Genomic DNA, 23,311 nt, shown 5'->3' with positions numbered 1-23,311 from the left:
GCCTGCTCATAACTTTCCCAAACACAAACAAAATCAAAGCAGATACTGGTCCAACTTGAAGTACCTTTATTTACACTAAAGATGCGTGCACGTGAAACATTATTACAGTACATAAGGCACCACTACATCGAACCTGGAGACATAGGCTCGTACCTACAGCACTCTAGCAGTGTAAATACATCTGAAAAAACCTATACATATGAATTAAATCAAAACGATCATTGTGGTCTTTACTTTCGACTTAAGTTTATGACTAGAAGGCAAAGCGACTCAAAAGGCAGGGCTTAAGCATACCTTTGTAACAACCAACTTTGAACACATGAACACTTGAAGCTGCTTGCGTGTGGATACACACAAGACATCTGAATGCGTTATATTAACATGTTTCGCACACTAACTCATCACAGGAAAAGTTACGGCTGACTGTGAGAAGGCAAAATAACAGACTTGAAACAAATGACTTCACGTAAATATATACAAGCTTTAGCACACGTCTTTCATCGCGACTAAAATTTAATGAAGTACCAAAGTAGACTTGTCTGAGCTTTTTGTCTTCGAGATGCATATATTTTCAGGTTGCCCAATTATTTTATAAAATAACATCACTCAACTTAGCTATTAATTGATGAGACATCATTTAGAAAGTTCTCGGGCATGGCTAACACCTGAATCATGTTTCTGACGAGCCAGGTTTGCAAGAACAGTACACCATTTGTATATGTTAAATTGAGGTACAGAAGAGTTTGTTGGTGGTATTTCCTCAATTTAGTGAGCTCATTTTCACTTAATTTTTCTGGACTTGCACAAAGCTAATTAGAGCACTTTTTGGGGCCTTTTTCACTATACCCAGCAACTAAGTGGTTTAAATAATTATTTAGCACAGAAAATTGGTAGTAACACACGGCTAACACAATTCCAGAGCCAAATAGATGGTAACCTGCACTTGCAGTATCAAGTAGCCCAGAAATAGTCATAAAGGATGGGAAAAGGTTTGAATGACTGGACAGCCAGATTGGTGAGACAGTGAAAAACGCAAATAAATGTGTATACGAAAAACCAATGATCTCAATTGCGCAGGTAAAATATTATTAAAATGCTACCAGAATTTTATTGCATAAAATACATAAAAGTTGCATAAAAATTGGGACAAAGCAGTAAGAAAGACAGAGGGAGATACAGCACCCGTGTTGAAAAAAAATTACAAGTGATTTACATGCATATTTAAGCTCAAGACAATTGTTTCTCCAATATATACAAAAAGAACCCATGCAGTGACGGCATAAAAGAAGGTTCCTGCGCCTGGAGAATGCAGCACAGTACAAAGCAGCGTCATGAGAACCGAAAACTAGAACTTAGTATGTTTAAAAAGTACAAATACTTGCATACCTATAGGCATGTGACATGTCATGCCTTGACTGGATGAAATTCATAAATCTTACACAAATGAAGTTACCATCACTCTTATTGGCTTCCTCAGGGGACTCCTTGAAGTTGAACTAGAAAAATGTACATCAGTGTTAAAAACAGAGAAGATAAGACCCTATAGCGTTCTTCCTGAAATAAACAGCGCAAATATTTCATGTATAAATTATATAGACACTTCGCCAATTCGGTGTACATTTGACAACCACACAAACAGAAACCAGAAGGATGAATTAAGGTAGGAACACACATTAACACTGACTCAACTAGAAGTTTATTCGTGAAGACAAATATTTTAAACAAATTGGCCAACTTCACAAAGAAAAAGCCATGGATGTGCAGGAGAAACAGCCCGGCACAACAATAAAGGACCGAAAGACATGTCCTGTAGAACAAACATATGCGTCAAAAACAAAAAAAAACACATGAAAACTGAAAGGTTTGTCCTGTAAGTGATATTAACGAGAAATAATGCAGCAACTCTTTCCCACTTAGAGTCACAGAAATCTTGCTTATAAATTTTTCTTCGTGATCAAAAAATAATTCTTTTATAAGTCCTCTTGTGTTCTGGTCTTTGTGATGAAACAACCGTTATTTCTGCTCTATACCTCAACACCGGAGGAGTTCCAGCAGCAATATTTATTGATCACAAACGAAACAAATACATAAGCAAGTTATCTGTTGCCGTTAGTGGGAAAGACTTGCAGTTCTCAAGAGTATTTCTCGTTGGGTAGTATCACTCATCGAACAAATATTTCACTTTTTCGATAGATTTGTCCGCTAGTTCTCGTTTTTCACGCACGTTTATTCTACATGACATGGCTTTTTCATATTTTTTTTCTTGTCGCTCGTGGCTGTTTCTTCCTCAAGTTGACCAGCGTCTTTAATACCTCTGTCTTCAAAAATAAGCTTAGTTGAACTTGCGCTCGTGTGTGCTCCTACCTATTTCGTCGTCCGTCTCTGTTCGCGCTGCTGTTTCCAGTATGCACGTATCACTTGGTTAGACTGGTAAACATTCTCGCAAGCAAAAGGAAATACCTCCCCTCAAAAGGTAGCCCATCCTTTACTACTACAAGCCAGAGCAAATCGAAAGCCGTCCCAGCGTCCATGCGCGGCAGCTAGTACACGACAGAGCAGCAGAAAAAATTGTTAAAAATCCCACTTGATGGAGAGTGGCAACAGAGAAGCGAGCTTGCTAGTGAATCAGCCACATATCAACAGGTGTCTCTTGCATGACGCCAAGCTGCTCTTGACGTAGAACACTTTAGCATCTGGGCGTTTGCTACATGCGTAACCTGCGAGAAGGGAATGCGGACACAAAATGAGACTGCGCGGATTCAGAATCTGCCACACACTGCACATAACTACGCACAAAATAGAAGTACATACTATACTGGCACGTAAAAATTTGCGACTCTTTACGAGTGCTTTCTAGAAAAGGAAGGAATAGGTTGCTACGGTAAATGTTAGCTAAGACACGCACAGCGATGTTTCACAGCGCGGAGAAATATTCTCGGCTCTCTCACAGAACCGAAGACCACGCGACGGTGCATAGCCGATCCCAAGCAGATATCGAATCTTTGGGTAGAAGTCCAGCAGCAAGAATGGCCTAAAGATACGCCGAGAGTGATGCGAGCGGTGAGCGTGCCTTTACAAGTGAGAACACGCACCGTTTCTTTGACGCTAGCCGCTCCGGCGTGTCTCCGATCATCCCACGCGATTTGTGTGCAGAACGTCGCGTACACGCCCTTGCGCGTTTTGCGCGGTAGCGTCTGCGCAGTGAGCTAGCTTCATGCACGCGTCATTCTTCACCGCGCAAACGGTGCTCGAGGCGACAACGCGCCGAGTGGCGCTCCTTTCGCTTCTGCAAGCATCGCACATTCGTATCGGCCCAGCTCAAAGGGGCAGCAGAGAACGGTGGCATGTTTCGGTTATCGCCAATTGAAAGTGTACAGTACGCCTTTAACAGAAACGCGCCGCGCTAGATAAAGATGGTTACTGCGGTAGTTTTGGCGGTGATAGGCGATAAGGCGACCCCGTCGGCGGCTGTGTTCTTTGCCGAAGTCGTAACCACACCTCTGTTCATTTGCGCTGTGTATCCGTGTACAGTCACCGCGCGGAAGCTGTGACTAATCGGTTGGCCGTTCTCCGCAAATCCCAAAGAGGCGAAATATATATTGCGGTGCGCCGCATCATTAAGCGCAACCTAAATCGAGGCGCGCTTAACCGCTACGGCACAAAAGGTGATCACACTAACCGTATGGTATACGATGAGCCACTACGGATTGAAAAAAATAATTATGATGTCCTACGTGCGAAACCAACGATCTGATTATGAGGCAGGTTGAAGTTGGAGACTCCGTATTAATTTTGACTTCCTGGAAATTTTTACGTGCATACAATGCACAATGCACGAGCGTTTCTGCATTCCGCTCCTTTGGCATGCGGCCGCCGCAGGGATCGTATCCACGACCTCGAGCCCCAAATTGCCACGGCGGCCGCCATAGTTACGAAATGCGTATAGCGCGCTTTCGCTCCGGGGCATACGGTTTGCTTGAAGAAAGTGAACGGTGTGATTAACATCTCACGCTTGTCAATGTCAAAATAGAAAAAGGCTATGCGCCCAAGAAAACGAGATTACTTACCTATCTGCAGAAGTTCGGCTGCGACTGTTTCGGGGTGCCTTCTCTCCAACAGGCATCATGACCTCTGCCGCGCAACTCAACAAAACAGCCAGGCTCGCACATCAGTCGAAGACTAGTAGCTGAGTCAGCCAACGACTTCAACGGATAAACGTCTCACTTATCTTCGTTAAAGCATTTCACTAAAATGTGCGTCTTGATGACCGAAAAGAAAAAAACACTTTCATCAAAAAGCACGATGCGTGAACCACCACGCAACGGCACCCAACTAACGGAGTCCGAAAGGCGTTCACAGCTTCACTATCGTATTCAGTTATCAAAACCTTTCAAACATAAAATAACGGCACTTAAGAACCGCTAATTAATTAGCAATAATTTTTCATCAACTAACCTTCATAAATTTTTAAGAACAACCTAATTTGTAGCGTAAACAATAAATACTACGACCAAGAAATGTGACTACGAAACTAGCGGTAACGATGTGTACTGTTGAAAAAGTGTGCATAAAACAAAGCCACAACGATTGCAACCGCGCGCGCGCACACACACACACACACACACACACACACACCCGAACGCTACCTTGACGTTGGTAGCGCCATCTAGAAGTAAAAATTACTACTAATTTTATTATCTTTACAAAAGTAATGGTACTAGAATGGTTTATTACACCTTTGCAGATGACGAGGTGACAAGTAAGGTATGATAAGAGTCCGCTACCTATATTTCTTTCATTTCCCTTTGGTGTTCTTCTATTTAACCGAACATACGGGACCTGTCCTGCGGACAACAGTTCGGCGAGGTTCAAATAAATCGCATGCTTCTTGCAAGGCGAGAGTCGGGAGCAGCCGCAGATACAGCGATTAGCTGCGATACTGTTGCGGCTGTTTCTGAATCAGAAGCTCTTTGAAGTCAATGGTTACAGCGGCTGCGCGCTGCGATCTCAAAGCATGTTCGTTGTTTGATCTCTAGTACCACGGCCGTTGGATAAAAAAAGCTATATTTACTTTCCGGACGGAGGGTGCGTCGCAGGAAATTCGAAGATCTCTCACGTGTATGTTTGCAGCATGTGCGCCGCCTGGATCCTACGGTTCCCACAGCGCGTCGGATGCTCGAAGGTAGTAGCGTCGTCACGTGTCGGCGCCTGTCTTATCGCCGGCCGCGCTGCCGCCGTGTCTACTTTTGGGGAACTCCATATGCGCGTAGTCGCCGTGTTTATGAGTGAACTTCGCATTCTTCTGCTCCCCGAAACGTGCTCATTTTGGATCGTACAAATTGCTATGTCATCTAGTGTATGTTAAAACGACGATGGCGTTTGTGCACCGGCGAAGAAATAAATCGTTATGAACTTGGGCGGTCATGAAACTAGTCTAACGCTGCAGTTTTTACAGAGAGAAAACGGCTACGAAAGTGGGGCAGTCCCGGAGATAGGCGCTTGAAAGCGCCAGCGTTAGCGACAGCACGAGGAAGTGGCACGCTGCGCACGCGCCAAGCCTTTCAGAACTTACTGGCTTTCGAACGAGAGAAGCATGCGCGCGTTCGTGGTTAGAGCACCGGGCTCGACGGCCTATGTTCAATGCCACCCCATCGGTCACGCATTATTTTCTTTTTATGAAAACGAGGCGAAAGAAGAACCTACCTGCCGCAAAGTGACAGCAATGAGGTTGGAACGCTTTGCATTTTAATTTTTGGTATGTCTTCATATGCGAGTCCTAATTATTGATACTGGACTCAACTGCTGCACAACAAAAAAACAACTACAAAATCAACACAAATTACCCAATAAATTGTTTATTGAGAACACTCAACGGTAATATTGTTGTGCAAGTGTTGAGTGAACTCAATTGCTTTTGAAAATTTGTTGAAGTCCGTTGTTTCAACAATTCCCCAATAATATATCAATGGTTAATCAACAGTCATTTTTGTACGGGTATAGGCGCGTTCAATAATACCTCTGTGCATCATTCTGTCCTTGCCCAGCCTTAACTGACGACCAACCGCCGATTGACACATCAATGGTGTATCCTGCGCTAAAACGGCATTTTAGGGGAAAATTGAGCCGATCGAGCCTGCGCCACAGCATGTATAAGAGCGAAACCCTCCTTCCGTCCATGCTTCGTAGTACTTCGCAGTACTTCGCAGCTGGCAAAACTGAAACCAAACCAACAGCACGTCATCATCATCATCATAATAATCATTATCGAAGGAAGCAGAGGCCCGTCCATAGAGGTTACCATCGGAGTCTTCCGGTTCCTCATTCGTGCATTGGTCTCTGACGGACGTACAATGTAGTGCCGCTGTAATGCCTTGATGGCGCTTTATTTCGGTGTTCATCGAACCCGCGTGGTAATGCGGAGTTCGCCGCAGGACAATGTCACATTTTTGGATCAAAGGTAAACTTTTTCGCTGCCTATGGGCAATAGCGGGACATTGCAAAACAGCCGCTGCGACCAGAATCGCATGTGATGCATAATTAAGAATTCCATTAGGGAATGAGGTCCAGTGTAGTACATCGCGAGAACCGGCACCTCGATAAGTGCCGCCATGTTCACTGACACAAAACTTTTGCGTCAAGCGGGGTCGCTGCGCTGTTTCGGTGAAATAGCGTCGCCGACGCAAACGCGAAACCCTATTTGCGTCTCGTACATGCGCAGTGTCGCTGGCGCTATCTACTTGTTTTTCTTTTTCTTTTTTTGCGGCCGCAAAGCTTTTGCGGTCCCTACTCGAAAACGCGAGTAAGGTGCCTGGTGGCGGTCTCGTACGGACGATGCCCTCTCGGTGAGCGCAAATTTCCCCTCATCTTTTAAGAGGTTCAATACTTACAAGCATTTGTCTCGCAAACCATATTTATTTCAAGGAAATTTTCCACGTCTCAATAATTTCTCTCGTCGTATTCGAGTGCAGATCGCCGTGTTATAGTTTGTTAACGAAGCTTTCCCTCAAGTCTAAATATTTTAAGGCAGTTTGTCGGGTGCGTACCATGGCCACGTACGCTTATATCGCCTTCCGTTTCTCTACCACGGGTGCGCTTTAAAACCACGGCGCAAAAAATTTTGCTTCACAGACTTTCCTTTCCTTCCTTCTTCGCCTCCCTTAAATTGGCTCTCCAAACTACTACACGCAGAGACAAAGCAACAGCGCGCGCATTAGATCCCATATATGAGATGAATATTTACAATTATTGTTAGGGTTATAATTATATTCGAGTGCTGATTGCCGTGCTATCGTTTGTTGCCGTGCTATCGTTTGTTGCCGAAGCTTTCCCTCAAGTCTAAATATTTTAAGGCAGTTTGTCGTGTGCGTATCATGGCCACGCACGCTTATATCGCCTTCCGTTTCTCTACCATGGGTGCGCTTTAAAACCACGGCGCTGCAGTTGTTGCTTTCCTTTCCTTCCTTCTTCTCCGCCCTTAAACTGGCTCTCTTAACTACGACACGCAGAGACAAAGCAACAGCGCGCGCATGCGATCCCATAGATGAGGTGAAATATATATATATATATAGTCATAGCTCTCGTAGTATAGCCCTGTGGGCCGTTTCCTTTTTTTTTCTTTCGAAAGTAGTCCCATTAGGGTTATTATAATTACACGAAGGTATTTCGCCCTCGTCAGCAGTAGTCCTTGAGATAGGTATTCTGGCGGCTAGCTTCCCACGCTATGCGTGCCGCCATCGCACCTGGTTAAGCTTCTCCTAGACGCTAGAGTTCTACTATGTCCGCGCAACCTTGAGCGATCGGAAAGCGCGTTTCCCCCTCTTGGCCGGCGGTAACGGGAGGCTTTGTTCCGGCAGCAAAGCCCTCCAACGTCTCAGTAAGGTGCCTGGTGGCGGTCTCGTACGGACGATGCCCTCTCAGTGAGCGCAAATTTCCCCTCATCTTTTAAGAGGTTCAATACTTACAAGCATTTGTCTCGCAAACCATATTTATTTCAAGGAAATTTTCCACGTCTCAATAATTTCTCTCGTCGTATTCGAGTGCTGATCGCCGTGTTATAGTTTGTTAACGAAGCTTTCCCTCAAATCTAAATATTTTAAGGCAGTTTTCCTAGTCTCTAAAGCCGCTTGAGTTCGCTCTTCTCCTCGGGCGGCCATTTTTCCTAGAAAGTATGCCTTCCAACCACTCGGAAACCGACTATCGCGGACAACATGAGTCCCTTTCCACGTAAGTGTGAGGCTCGGAGCAGGAGCTGTGGCGCTTGAAAGTAACCTGGGGCCTGACGAACCAACCGACTGAGCTATCTTTCCGGGCAACATCGAAGGGTCACGAGTTCAAATCACCTGTTGTGTTCTTTTCTTTCGCCCCTTTTTCTGTCTTTTTTCGTTCTCTTTAATGTCATTTCCTTTATTTTATCACTGTACGGGAACCATCCTAAAAAAAAAGAAAGAAAGATATATATCTTCAATTATGTATGGCCTCACATGTGCAGGTCATAAATACCAGGTTCTCTAGCCGAGTGCCATCCGTGCAGTATAACCGAGCTCAGATTGGTCCACCTTGACTGATCAAATAGGGCACCACTGTATATTAAATGAGGCGTACAACTCCTGCGGGACCCGCCGTGGTTACTCAGTGGCTATGGTGTTAGACTGCTGAGCACGAGGTCGCGGGATCGGATCCCGGCCACGGCGGCCGCATTTCGATGGGGGCGAAATGCGAAAACACCCGTGTACTTAAATTTAGGTGCACGTTAAAGAACCCCAGGTGGTCGAAATTTCCGGAGTCCTCCACTACGGCGTGCCTCATAATCAGAAAGTGGTTTTGTCACGTAAAATCCCACAATTTAATTTTTAAATTTAACTCCTGCGGGGACGGTAGAGTATCCGCCTCCCGTGCAAGAGGACCGTGATTCAAATCCCGGGCCGCACAATTCTCCACCGGAAAATACCAGAAAAAAAAAAAAAACAATCGTGTGTTGAGAAAATTGCACAAACAGGCCTGGAGTGCGGCCTGATCCCGGTGACCAGAACCGGTAACGCACTCTCTCACCAGAGCAGGATTGGCCACCCTGGTGCAGTACTTGGCCACAACCTCCTATATGAACACAACAATCAAACCCGGGCCCTCAGTCCCCAGCAGCTGCGAAGCAACTGACCACGGCGGCGGTCAGACCTGCGACGCTGCAGAGGGTGCTAAGAATCCCTGGCTCCGGACAGGCCGCCATTGGAATATGAACCTGGCAACGTTTAACGCTAGAACGTTATCTAGTGAGGCGAGTCTAGCAGTGCTATTGGAGGAATTAGAGGGCAGTAAATGGGATATAATAGGGCTCAGTGAAGTTAGGAGGCCAAAAGAAGCATATACAGTGCTAAAAAGCGGGCACGTCCTGTGCTACCGGGGCTTAGCAGAGAGACGAGAACTAGGAGTCGGATTCCTGATTCATAAGAACATAGCTGGTAACATACAGGAATTCTATAGCATTAACGAGAGGGTGGCATGTCTTGTTGTGAAACTTAATAAGAGGTACAAAATGAAGGTTGTACAGGTCTACGTCCCTACATCTAGTCATGATGACCAGGAAGTCGAAAGCTTCTATGAAGACGTGGAATCGGCGATGGGTAAAGTCAAAACAAAATACAGTATACTGATGGGCGATTTCAATACCAGGGTAGGCGAGAAGCAGGCCGGAGACAAGTCAGTGGGGGAATATGGCATAGGCTCTAGGAATAGCAGAGGAGAGTTATTAGTAGAGTTTGCAGAACAGAATAATATGCGCATAATGAATACCTTTTTTCCGCAAGCGGGTTAGCCGAAAGTGGACGTGGAGGAGCCCGAATGGTGAGACTAGAAATGAGATCGACTTTATACTCTGCGCGAACCCTGGCATCATACAAGATGTAGACGTGCTCGGCAAGGTGCGCTGCAGTGACCATAGGATGGTAAGAACTCGAATTAGCCTTGACTTGAGGAGGGAACGGAAGAAACTGGTACATAAGAAACCAATCAATGAGTTAGCGGTAAGTGGGAAACTAGAGGAATTCCGGATCAAGCTACAGAACAGGTATTCGGCTTTAACCCAGGAAGAGGACCATAGTGTTCAAGCAATGAACGATAATCTTATGGGCATCATTAAGGAGTGCGCAATAGAAGTCGGTGGTAACGCCGTTAAACAGGAAACCAGTAAGCTATCGCAGGAGACGAAAGATCTGATCAAGAAACGCCAATGTATGAAAGCCTTTAACCCTACAGCTAGAATAGAACTGGCAGAACTTTCTAAGTTAATCAACAAGCGTAAGACAGCGGACATAAGGAACTATAATATGGATAGAATTGAACAGGCTCTCAGGAATGGAGGAAGCCTAAAAGCAGTAAAGAAGAAACTAGGAATAGGCAAGAATCAGATGTGTGCGTTAAGAGACAAAGCCGGCAATATTGTTACTAATATGGATGAGATAGTTCAAGTGGCTGAAGAGTTTTATAGAGATTTATACAGTACCAGTAACACCCACAACGATAAGGTGAGAGAGAATAGTCTAGAGGAACTTGAAATCCCACAAGTAACACCGGAAGAGGTAAAGAACGCCTTGGGAGCTATGCAAAGGGGGAAGGCAGCTGGGGAGGATCAAGTAACAGCAGATTTGTTGAAGGATGGTGGGAACACTGTCCTAGAAAGGTTGGCCGCCCTATATACACAATGCCTCATGACCTCGAACGTACCGGAATCTTGGAAGAACGCTAACATAATCCTAATCCATAAGAAAGGGGACGCCAAAGACTTGAAAAATTATAGACCGATCAGTTTACTGTCCATTGCCTACAAAGTATTTACTAAGGTAATTGCAAATAGAATCAGGAACACCTTAGACTTCCGTCAAGCAAAAGATCAGGCAGGATTCCGTAAAGGCTACTCAACAATAGACCATATTCACACTATCAATCGGGTGATAGAAAAATGTGCGGAATATAACCAACCCTTATATATAGCCTTCATTGATTACGAAAAAGCATTTGATTCAGTCGAAACCTCAGCAGTCATGGAGGCACTACGGAATCAGGGTGTAGATGAGCCATATGTAAAGATACTGGAAGCTATCTAGAGCGGTTCCACAGCCACCGTAATGCTCCACAAAGAAAGCAACAAAATCCCAATAAAGAAAGGCGTCAGACAGGGAGATACGATATCTCCAATGCTATTCACAGCGTGTTTACAGGAGGTATTCAGAGACCTGGAGTGGGAAGAATTGGGGATAAAAGTTGATGGAGAATACCTTAGCAACTTGCGATTCGCTGATGATATTGCCTTGCTTAGTAACTCAGGAGACCAATTGCAATGCATGCTCACTGACCTGGAGAGGCAAAGCAGAAGGGTGGGTCTGAAAATTAATCTACAGAAAACTAAAGTAATGTTTAACAGTCTCGGAAGAGAACAGCAGTTTACGATAGGTAGCGAGGCACTGGAAGTGGTAAGGGAAAACATCTACTTAGGGCAGGTAGTGACCACGGATCCGGATCATGAGACTGAAATAACCAGAAGAATAAGAATGGGCTGGGGTGCGTTTGGCAGGCATTCTCAAATCATGAACAGCAGGTTGCCACTATCCCTCAAGAGGAAAGTGTATAACAGCTGTGTCTTACCAGTACTCACCTACGGGGCAGAAACCTGGAGGCTTACGAAAAGGGTTCTGCTGAAATTGAGGACGACGCAACGAGCCATGGAAAGAAGAATGATAGGTGTAACGTTAAGGGATAAAAAAAGAGCAGATTGGGTGAGGGAGCAAACGCGGGTAAATGACATCTTAGTTGAAATCAAGAAAAAGAAATGGGCATGGGCCGGACATGTAATGAGGAGGGAAGATAACCGATGGTCATTAAGGGTTACGGACTGGATTCCAAGGGAAGGGAACCGTAGTAGGGGGCGGCAGAAAGTTAGGTGGGCGGATGACATTAAGACGTTTACAGGGACAACATGGCCCCAATTAGTACATGACCGGGCTAGTTGGAGAAGTGTGGGAGAGGCCTTTGCCCTCCAGTGGGCGTAACTAGGCTGATGATGATGATGATGACTCGAAAACTTCCTACTGTGCATGACATGATATGAGTATAACTGCATGATAGCATGTTCTGTGCAGGCGCGCGTACTCGATCGGTCTTGCGGTGAGCCTTTGCCCGCAAGTCGTGGCTGTCGCATTGTGTTGCATCCCGAGTTAATATACGCGCGTTTACGATCCGTCTGTGATGCCTTCACCGCATCGATGAACGCGGCCGTCGCGACCTCTGTGCGCTGCGGTGTGAAGGAGCGTCGCGTCCTTTCCTGACCGCGCTTGCAGGGTAAGCCTCGCGCAAACCCGTCTCCACAACATATCGACTATATCAGTTGAAATTTGCATGGTATATGATAAGCGTACGTGCCTTTGACGCTGTGCCGAAAGTGCTTGTTGCTGCGCCAAATCGGCTTTTTACCTGGGCCACGATTTGCGCCGAAAATGTGAAATGGCTGCACCACCACTGACACATATGCTTATCCTGCATTTACTGTTTCTCGACAAAACGCCTTGGTGCTATATGTTCTGATTGTCTTGAAATGTGGCGTTTATGCCTAGCAGGTGATAGAACAAACGAATCACATTACAAGTTATAAGAAACATCTGCAATTGCTCGTGAGGAATATCGCAATGATACCTTCTTCGCAATGTTACAGATCTGTATAAAACTCTAGTGGCTTTATATGTTGTATCGATAAACAAAACCCAATATAGAAAATAATCGACATTTGGAACACAATTTTTTCTAAAAATTTATCGGCACATTAGTGCAAAGTAATCTGTGCAGCAAATTTACTTGGTGTAGCATGTTTCCTGGACCAGCATGTATAGGCCGCGTGCACCGCCTATAGAGGCGCCACTGATAGCCACCTAGCGGGCGCTTCCAACAATACGCGTGGGAGCAGTAGCAGACGACAACGCTTTGCAGCAAGGGTGACTGAAGTTCGCGGCTGCGATTTGTCCTTGGTTCGAGCGCCAGACTGCTTCTTCTGCGGTGACAGCTGTAGGGAAGACGCAGACCTCTGTGGGAGCGGGTATGAACAAGGTGTTACCGGTGTTTGGGGCAACATGGTCCACATACGCGCCAGGTGCGTCCCGCAGACAAACGCCATGAAGACCATTTACATGAAGTGGAGCTCATGTAAACTAGCCGACAAATTTTGTTGACTAATGCAATGTCTCGACCGTTTTTTTTTTTTCTTTAATTCTACCCTTGCCGTAATGCTGCTTCTGTACCTCAATAATAAGCACCCGTCGTTAGTGCAGACTTAGATAACAAATCCGCACGGTGCGATGTCTGCATATACCGTTGTGATTTTTCTGCCGATGAATACATGTGACGCCGCCGAATAAGTGTAGTGAAAGTCGCCTGAAGTTGAATAATTGCGAATTTATTGATAGAAACGCGTACACTATAGTCAACGAAGCCACCAAACGCACGGGTTAATAAAAGCGCGTGTTAGCGCTGTACCGCCGATGAACTGCCGTTCGCGCTGCAGTTTTTGCAATTTTAAATTGCCTAAGGGAACTGCTTGGAAACGTACAAAGCTATAGTGTGACTAACATTGCAGTACTTTTTTTAAATGTTACTAGAGAGAATGGCCACATGATATATTTAAAGGCAGAGCAGCGCCAGTCAAATTAGATACAGCGCTGGCGGCAAGGCCGGGTTTAGTCCTATGCGGCGTAATCATAATAAGAAATAATTCAGCTGAGTGCAAAATTCACTTGCAAGAGCGACTACGTTGTGAAACAAACAAATCACTCGGCGTGTTAAGTCTGCTCAGACAGCATCAAGGTATGATGATGTGACGCGAACTACTCAGCGAAAAATGGATCAGCGAAAAATAGAACAAAAATACCATATGCAGTAACTATTAGCAATTCTCGCCCTGAGCTACCTATTTTCTAAACACATTTCCCAAAAAACCACAATATCTAAGGTGCCCTCGGGCGAAATGAATAAAGCTGTTAAAGAAGCACTTGCTTGGTGTCATTCCGATAAGACACAGCGTGATTTATACCCTTTACAAACGAGGCAGGGTGAAAACCTCGCAGCTCAAAAGAATCAGGAGTTATGCATGAAGCAACTAGCAACAGTTAAACATGGGCGAAGCCACGCATAAAATAAATGTAAAAACATGAAGTGCGCGACAGCTGGTGCGAGGATTTACCGGGCCACATAAAACTAACAATTTCAGTTCTTGCAAACTTCTGTAGCTTTAACATGCAAAACAATGCGCTCATGCAGTCGTGCTGCCTAGCTAGCCCAACGCGGTAAAGAAGCGGAAAACAATATAAGCGGCAAACGGCATTCCGAACTTTAGCGAAATGCCTTTCAACCGCAGGTTGCACTGCAGACGAACTTCGTCGCTTACCCGTCTAACTACAATTGAGTAAAAAAAATAATAATAAAAAAGAAAAAAACACCGAAGCGACAAAGGAAAGGATGAGAACAAGAAATTTCGCGCCGAAGCTACGATCCATTGCCACCGTTGCTCCTGCTGATGAGGCTTTGCGGGGAATAATTAGAACCGTATCACCGGCACGTTTTCGCCGGTATTTGAGCCCCCCCACCCTGCAACAATTCTTCTTCGACATTCTTCGGAAGCTTTGGCCATCCCACACATGCGAAGGGTGTTGCTTACTTTGCTCTGAAAACACAAATAAGACGGAGAAGCACTATCAGCGACGCAACAAACTACGGCGTGCTACGGCGCGCGGCTCGCTCCTCTCCCATGCGTTCTGCGCAAGGCCGCCACCAGTGGCGCGGCCATCGGCGTGCACGCCGCGTATACCCGTTGCATGGAATAAAAAAGGAATTTCTTTTTACTGATATACGAAAAATGTGGATCGCCTGCTGTTCATTATCTTTTCATTGTTCACAAATAACTGCTGCGACAAAAATTTGCTTTGGTAGTGTTTTGTTCTGCACTGGAAACAAACATGGCCTCTGCAGCAATTTTCTATATGTGAAATTGTAGGAAAATGTTTTATGTATGTATGATCGTAGCACATAATACCTTGCTGTGCGATAGGTTTCTAATAAAAAGACCCACCCAACCACATTTTTTTTGCCTACTTATGTATTGCCGAAACAAAATAGCCGTGCGCTATGGCGTGCTGGCTTGCGCATCTTGAACAGAAGAAAAGTGAGTTTTCACACAGATAGTTGCACACATGTGAGTACGACAAGATGTCGAACTGTGTTGAAAACAAGATCTGAAAGGCGAAAACAATCTGAAGAAATAAATGGAAGCCATGTTGGTTTCCCTTGGCGTCTGCAGAAAAGGCCGTATGCTCGTTGTGCGCGTTATTATCAGCCTATCTTTATGTCCACTGCTAGGACGTAGGTTTCGGCCACGGCGGCCGCATTTCGATAGGGACGAAATGTGAAAACACCCGTGTACTTAGATTTAGGTGCACGTTAAAGAATCCCACGTGGTCGAAATTTCCGGAGTCCTCCACTACGGCGTGCCTCATAATCAGAAAGTGGTTTTGGCACGTAAAACCTATAATTTAATTAAATTAAGGACGTTGGTTTCTTCCTGCGATATCCTGTTTTCCCTGTTCTGCCCTAACGGATTCCAACTTGCGCCTGCCGAATTTCTAATTTCATCATCCCACCTACTTTTCTGCCGTCCTCGACTGCGCTTGCCTTCTCTTGACACCCATTCTGTAACACTGATGGTCCACTGGTTATCCATCCTACGCAGTACATGGCCTGCCCAGGTGCATTTTTTTATCTTATTGTCAATTAGAATATCGCCTATCCCCGTTTGCTGTCTGATCTACGCCGCTCTCTTCCTATCTCTTGACGTTACGCCTAACCTTTTTCGTTCCATCGCTCTTTGCGCCGTCCTCAACTTGTTCACGAGCTTCTTTGTCTACTTACAGGTTTCAGCTCCATGCGTTAGCACCAGTAGAAAGCAGTGATTGTACACTTTTCTTTTCATTGATATATAGTGGTAAGCTCCCAGCCAGGATCTGACTATTGCTTCCTTATGCACTCCAGTCCATTTTTATTATTCTGTAAATTTTCTTCTCATGACCAGGGTCCCCTGTGAGTAATTGACCTAGATAAACGTACTCCTGTACAGACTAGAGCGTGACTGGCGATCCTGAATTCTTGTTCACTTGCCAGACTACTTAACGTCATTTTTGCCTTCTACATATTATTATTCAACCCCACTCTTACACTTTCTCTCTTGAGGTCCTCAATCATGTGTGGTAATTCGTCCCTAGTGTTGTTGAACAGGACAATGTCATCTGGAAACCGAAAGTTGCTGAGATATTCGCCGTTGATTCTCACTCCTAAGCCTTCCCAGTTTAATAGCTTGAATACTTCTTCCAGGCATGCAGTGCATAGAATTGAAGAGATTGTGTTTCCTTGCCTGACCCCTTTCTTTATAGGTATATTTCTACTTTTCTAGCGGATAACCCGGGTAGCTGTGGAATCTTTGTAGATATTTCCGAAGATATTCACGTATGCCTACTGAACTCCTTTATTACGTAATGTCTCTATAACTGCCGGTATCTCTACTGAATCAAATGCCTTTTCGTGATCTATGTAAGCCGTATAGAGAGGTTGATGTTTCACCTTCCTGCATCAACAAAACCGTTGCCATGGCAGCATGCTTGATTTATTCGGGTTCTTTTTTATCTACCGGAGTTTGGCCTACCAAGCACCAGGGGAAAAATTGGCGCTCGTTACGCAATTGTCGTTTACCTGGGAGGTATACCAGCTGACATAGCCGTGCTTAGCGTCTCTGGGAGCCCTCCACGCGCGCGGGCATCGATACACCCTTAGCTGGGTAACCCTTAGTATAGGTGCACAAATTCACATTTATAAGGTACATTGTGACTAATATATTATAAGTTACATTGTAACTAATACAAAATATAAGGTACGTTGTAACCATTATATTACAAGGTACATTGTAACCAATATAAAATAAAAGGTACATTGTTACCCTTGAAAAATATGCAGCTTTAGAGGTTACGCTGTAGTCCTTTATTTTCTAAAAGCAAATGTAACCTCTAAAGGATGTGTTAAATTTAGGGGTTACTTCAGTAACTTATACGGATATTTTCTTCTTGATTGCATTCTATTTTTATAGCCAAACTAGAAAATTTGCACTGTTCCACTACAAGATATTGCCATCTCGAATTGGGGCGATATTGTCATGCCTGCCAGCTGGCTATGTTCTCACCTCAGATTATAGTTATGCTGGTGTTTAAATTGTGGGAATATAAAAGAAGAGACTTTCACTGTCAATGCATTTCGTTAAAGCTTTAAGGAGAGCATGTAATTTGCTCGGATTGGTATCGACCCAAACATCTTTTTTTCAGTCCCATAATTCAAACTTCTACATGACAATCTGTGGCGAGAAGAAATCAGAGGCAACTGACAGGCATCACAATGTTGGCCCCATTCGAGATGCAGAACATTTCGAATCATGACGCCATGATAGATTTTATAGGTTAGCTATAACAATACAGCGCAATCACAATAAAGACATCTGAATAACTAGCCGAAGCAACCCCTAAATTTAACATAGCCTTTGGGGGACAGTTCTTGCTTGACTGCCAGTATAACTCAGCTGTAAGTTTCTAACATATACTGCATCTGAGTTAATGTCCCTCTAAGATATGTGGAAGCCAAAAATACCTTCAGTTCCTAGAGTATTACATACTTGTGCAGAAAAGCCTCTATTTATTAAAAATCCATCTTCCAAAGGCACAAAATTACTTGAAGTACACTCAATGAAGAAAAACACTTGGGGAAGCAACATATGCATGAGTATTGTAGATTGGCCATAATAATTTAGTTAAGGTGAGCAAAAGCATACTGCAAAGCGCTGCTAGCAATAATATTGTGACAATGAGTTGTTTTAATGTAGTTGAAGGCAATGTCATTATTTCACTTCCTAACTATGCACCTAGCCTTTGTAATAAGTTGTTCCGTTTATTATTCTGTGAATGTTCTCGAAAAATAAGTTGGAGTACTCTCAGGTACAAAATTCTTTATTACAAGTTTTTTGTTCAACAAGGTCTGATACAAAAATACCATCCATGAGACCTCCCATATACAGTCATTGAAGCACAACTGTGTGAAATGACGAAGATCAGAATTGATGATATTTAATAACTGTAATACTAGATTTCTGCACAGGCACAGAGATATACACCGATCTGCTCACTGAGCAAAGGGCAAATAGAGGGCATTACATTTTACAAAACAACCATCTACGTGGGTGAATTAAATGCTTAAGCTATGTTTATAAGAAATTCTGAGGCCTATGAATACACAAATGAAATAAAATTAACCAGCCTTCACCACAAGGGAGAGGAACAAATGACTAGAGCAAGTAAATGCACTGCTTCTGACTAGAAGTAAACAATGTATGACGTAAAAAAAAAAACAGCTGCTTATGGTGTAAGCCTCTCCCACCTTTTGAAGATCGTGCTTCATAGGATCGTCCCACCTTTGGAGCTAACCAACCACACTGAAGTAAATCACACACTATGTTGTTTTTTTCTTTCACTTCAGAGTTGGTGAAAAACATGGAAAGCAGCGCGAACAGCACTACTCCCTAGATTACATTTTTACTGCTTAGGAGCGCAAAGAGACGTTTCAGACGGGTAGAAAGCAGTCCTTTCACTAGCTTGTCTCCTGGCAGCACAACTTTTTGCACGAGAGGAATCATTTGGTAAAATGCAAATGGATATTCTAGGTTCTTAACATAATATGCCAAAAGGCAAAAAATAAGTGCCCGTTGTATTCCAGACGTGGAGACAGTGATGACTTCGGCTTGGCTGCCAGCAAAAATAGATATCTTCTCAGGAGCGCAGTAAATGTGAGGTGCTGTTACTTGGAGCTCATCAGCTGGCAATGCCATCTATGAAAAGAAATCAAAGAGGACATAAACCACTGCCCGAAATTTATTTATGTAGTTTAGAGCACGGCATGCATGTCGCATTTTCCCACATAATAAAACAGAGATGTACGAACAAAGGCAAAAGGAGAGAAGTCAGCTAGGAAAGCTGGCACTAGTAAACCGGGCAGGTGTGTTACTCACAGTCAACATGCATTGACTGTGCCTTAGTAGTTTGGATTTCTTAACTCACTGAAAACAACTAACGCTCAAAACTCGCATCTGTAGCCTAGTGTAGGTTGAGCCAGTTCCCCTGCGTTGTTCTCTTAAAAGTTCGCATCTCTTTACGCAAAACAATATCCACTGTCAAACGTTAAACACGAACGAGAGCACGGATACCTGTCCAGCTCAGCTGCACTGCACGGCTCCCGACGGCAGACGACGGGCGCGGCTGTGCTCGCATCACTGCCAACGGCGCCGCTAATATTAGCGTATTTTCTGCATTGTGTATAATTATTGCGAAGAGCGACAGCAACGGTATGAAATATTGCGGCTTGTGAGCGTCGGTGATTCGTTCCGAAGCGCCATAAGCCTTCGCTTCGACGTGAACCGGAAAAGGCCTAGCGACGATATCGGCGCCGCCGAGCGATGAGCGGCGGTAAGGCTGCCGACGTTGCCAGAACGACCACTCCTCGGTCGCTACTTCGCTGTACGGATGCGACACAAATGGGTCCCGGTAACATCATGTGATCACATCCTATCTACGGCAAGTAAATCTCGCCGTTCGCGAGGAAAGCCGTCGTCGAACGGCGGCCCGCCAACGGCGCGCGGCGGCCTGCCCTGCCGGTAACGTGGACGAGCCTTAAAGTGTCGTTTTTGAGCGTGGAAGAAAGACGGATGCATTTCCGCGCAAATCGCTGCTTACCCCTTTGCTTTCTCTCTCTTTTTTTCTTTTTTGCACTTCCCTCACCTATAATGAAAGAAAAGCTGCAACCTAGCTATATGCTGAATACAGACAAACCAGTAAAATGCAAGAGCACTTACCAAGTTCGTCTATTTTCCCATGCGATCCGGGGCTGTGGTCGCAGTAGTCACAGCGAATGTTCGCCGAAATGAGGACACTGAAGCGCTCACAGTCACAAAATGGCTCTTTGCAGCGGCCGCGCATTATCCCAAACTAAAGCCCCTCCATCCACGCGCCACCGCCGCTTTCTTAAGTAGCGACAACCGCCTTTTCCCCTCACACCAAATCCGGTTCCGGCATTTCCGCTTCCGGCATTTCCGGTTCCGGCATGTCCGGTTTTTAGATTTCCGGTTCCGGCGTTTACGCTTCCTGGAGTTGCGCTGCGAGAATTTCCACTGTGATTGCAGACGATGGCGAGACGCCCGTGCTTAGCAACCGGTGCTAATTTGAGTAGCTCGCTCTAGCCATTCCACCAAGCGTCATTCGTGTGCATCTACGTGCTTGTTTGCGTACGCTGCGCCCGCACGCTTTGCCTGTCGTCCCCTTTCTCTGACAAAGTGCGGAGAGCCATGGGCTGGGGCACAATACACGACACGAACACAATTCGCCGTACACCTTTGCACGCGTTACAACACGCGCGCACGCACCAATTCACTGCACACCTCCACTCATATCGCACAAGAAAAGCACACTTGTTTTCACCATGTCAATGAATGCCCTCCACGCAAATTTGAACTTGTTATATTTCATAGCTTCACGTCATTGCAGTTCTTCACGCAGTGCACGCACTTGGGACGTTCGTTACCTTCGATCTGCCGTACGAGACAAGTTCAACCTCAGAATCAACAGCATAAACTCTATGCGTCTGCCGTACAAATTGGCGTCGCGAACTCCTTCACTAAAGTCCCTCCATACGTGCTGGCTGGAGGGGATGTATGCTTCAAAACAAGAAGAATTCAAAGGGGACAAGCTGTTGTATTCCGCTGAAGTAGTAGTTTGCGGTCGCTGTTTTCCAAATGCACAAAAAACGGGAGCGGTCTCCAAGCACCCAGGCACTACATTCCACTGTACGTTGTCTCTCGTGGCACAACTTGTCGCAGGTTGACGCGAAGCAGCGAACACGACCAGATCGCCGATTACAGTAGGCGGTGGTTCTTGGATGGAATCGCATTAACAGTTTCAACCGCAGCTGGTGCAATTAAAGCCTCTCCGTAGACGCGAAAGTAAACAACGCTAAAAAAACATAGGGTCAATTCCACTCGGAACAGGAAGCTGAAGCTACGTAAGTTCCGCTTGACGCCGAAAGCTGAGGAGGTGAGTGGGAGAGGAGCGTGGAGGAGGAGGGCAGGTTGGCGGTACTTAACCTGGCCGGCGGTGACGCGTGGATGTAGGGGCTTTATCCCAAACAAGTCTCTGTTCGTCACTGCCATTGCTACTGACAAAATTGGCGCCGTAACTAGCAACAAAACACACATACACAGCTCACAACGCCATGTTTGCAACTACTTCCCGTCATTCAATGCTAGAACTATATACGGAAACGCGGAGAGATGACATAAAAACATGGCCGCTGCTTCTGTACTGAAGTACAGTAACTGACGCACGATTCGGACATTCTGATCCGGCTGCACATATTCAAACGAAAACAGGTTCGTTGAGGGTAAAACAAAAACACAAACTTATGGACATAGTGCGCTCTTGGAAACAATGCTGCTGCATTGAACAGAACTATTCTTTATAGCTATCATGGTGGTAGAACTTCAGCCAACTGTACTTTTCATCTGTCTACACGGCTCCGTGGTAATGGAGCGGCTGTATGCGGCTTTTCCGTGCTCGGTTTGCTGCGCTGACATGCATTGGCGCGTTGCATCAACCGTGTTGCTGCTGTACAATATAGGGAAATGTGGCCTGTTGCAGACGTTGACTCGTACCGTTGCTGAGTGCACAAAAAGTATTGGGAGAAACGTGCCAAGCGTTTTAATGATTGCGTTTTGTTTGCTCCGAATTCGCATCTCGGCTGCAGAGATTGTTTGCTAAAATGCTCAGTTAATATATCTTCCGTTGGGGCAACACTCATTAAATTCTTTGGACGCTTTCTAGGCAACGACGGATTGCGCTGGATGGCTGTAATATGAGGAAAATGTTCGTACATCAGTCTGCGATTGAGCTTGATCCATGAATGCAACCAACCAAATTCGCACTGAGTAAACACGGCAAAAGGCCCTTCCTTGTTCCTACCATATAATAATAATAACCGTGCTTCTTATTTCTTGCCTCATGAAGAAGGCAGAAGTTCCAGAGGAGCATTATTTTATCATGTTATAAGCTAAACGTATGTCAAAACGGCTCCCCAATCCGTGAATGTGAGACCCATAAGAAACAACAAAAACACTTGCGGCGGCATGTGTCGGCAGCGGCATGCGACGGCAACGAGGTATATTTCTGCAGGACACATCTAGAGTCTGCGAAAAGCGCTAATTGTATATAATACTTGCTCAGTCGATGGTTGTACTTCCGGCAAGAATCGTCATTTTGCAGAACGTTCTTTTCCCGCGGCCTACTTCCGATATGCGGCTCTGCCGGCTCAATGAGTAATTTGCTCTCAGTCAAAATATGCGACTGAACACCCGTACAAGTGCTTATCAAGTGGATCAACCATGTGTGCACGCAGGTAACTTATCCTGCGCTTTGTTAATGTGTAAATTGCGAACTTCCCCTCCCTATATAATGTCTCCGTGGGGTCTCGATTAAAGGTTACTAAAATTCTATAGGTTACAATATAGAGGTTACATGCTGGCAGCAGATCAATGTAACTAATAAGCAGCACCCGTCTCACTCAGTTTCGTCATTGTAACCCTTAGCATGAGCAATATAATGAAAACATCAAAAGGACGGGCGAAGTAACCGTTATTTTATTCGTTACTCATGTTTATAGGTATACTTATAGGTCACCAATATTACAGTGTAGCGCGACAGCGGTGTCCCCGACGGCAACGACGCAAACGCGCCTCGAGCGTCCGTGTAATTTCTGTCGTAATAAAACAACATAGCTAGCCATCCAGCGGCGCCGTCCAGCATCGAGACAGGCGAGGCGAAGACGCGGTAGTCACGTGTTGAAATTTCGGAGGCAACAGCGTAAATACGAAAACTAGCTTATCTAATTCCCCCAGCAGAATTTTCCGGAGCTAGCCCGCGAACTTGAAACGTCCGTCGCTTTTGCGTGTTTTTGTGGCCTTGACCATATTCCGCTTTCAGTAAGACTGACGAGAAGTGTAATTTTCCAGTCTAACAAGCATTGCCTTTGTACGTTAGTGTTGCACTCGGCACGTGAGTTCGTTTTCTGCGCTGCGCTCCCATGGCGATGCGGCATTCTAGACCCTGGACGCCAGCATGGGACGTCGTGCTAGGCCACTGTTGGAATCTCAGCG

The 23,311-nt window shown here is 45.2% G+C and overlaps 1 long non-coding RNA gene across 1 annotated transcript; it reads right to left on the bottom strand.

Moving 5' to 3' along the window:
• Window positions 1–49: 49 nt before the first annotated feature.
• On the bottom strand, window positions 50–4,325 carry LOC140219273 (uncharacterized). The gene is made up of 2 exons (XR_011895421.1): window positions 4,068–4,325; window positions 50–1,496 (listed from the first exon to the last, which is right to left on the bottom strand). It is a non-coding gene; the product is annotated as an uncharacterized lncRNA (long non-coding RNA).
• Window positions 4,326–23,311: the final 18,986 nt, after the last annotated feature.

The sequence above is a fragment of the Dermacentor andersoni genome, chromosome 7 (genome assembly GCF_023375885.2).
Source record: "Dermacentor andersoni chromosome 7, qqDerAnde1_hic_scaffold, whole genome shotgun sequence".
NCBI lineage: Eukaryota > Metazoa > Arthropoda > Arachnida > Ixodida > Ixodidae > Dermacentor > Dermacentor andersoni.
Note: the sequence above shows the minus strand (reverse complement) of the source record. Positions and strands in the feature narration are given on the sequence as shown.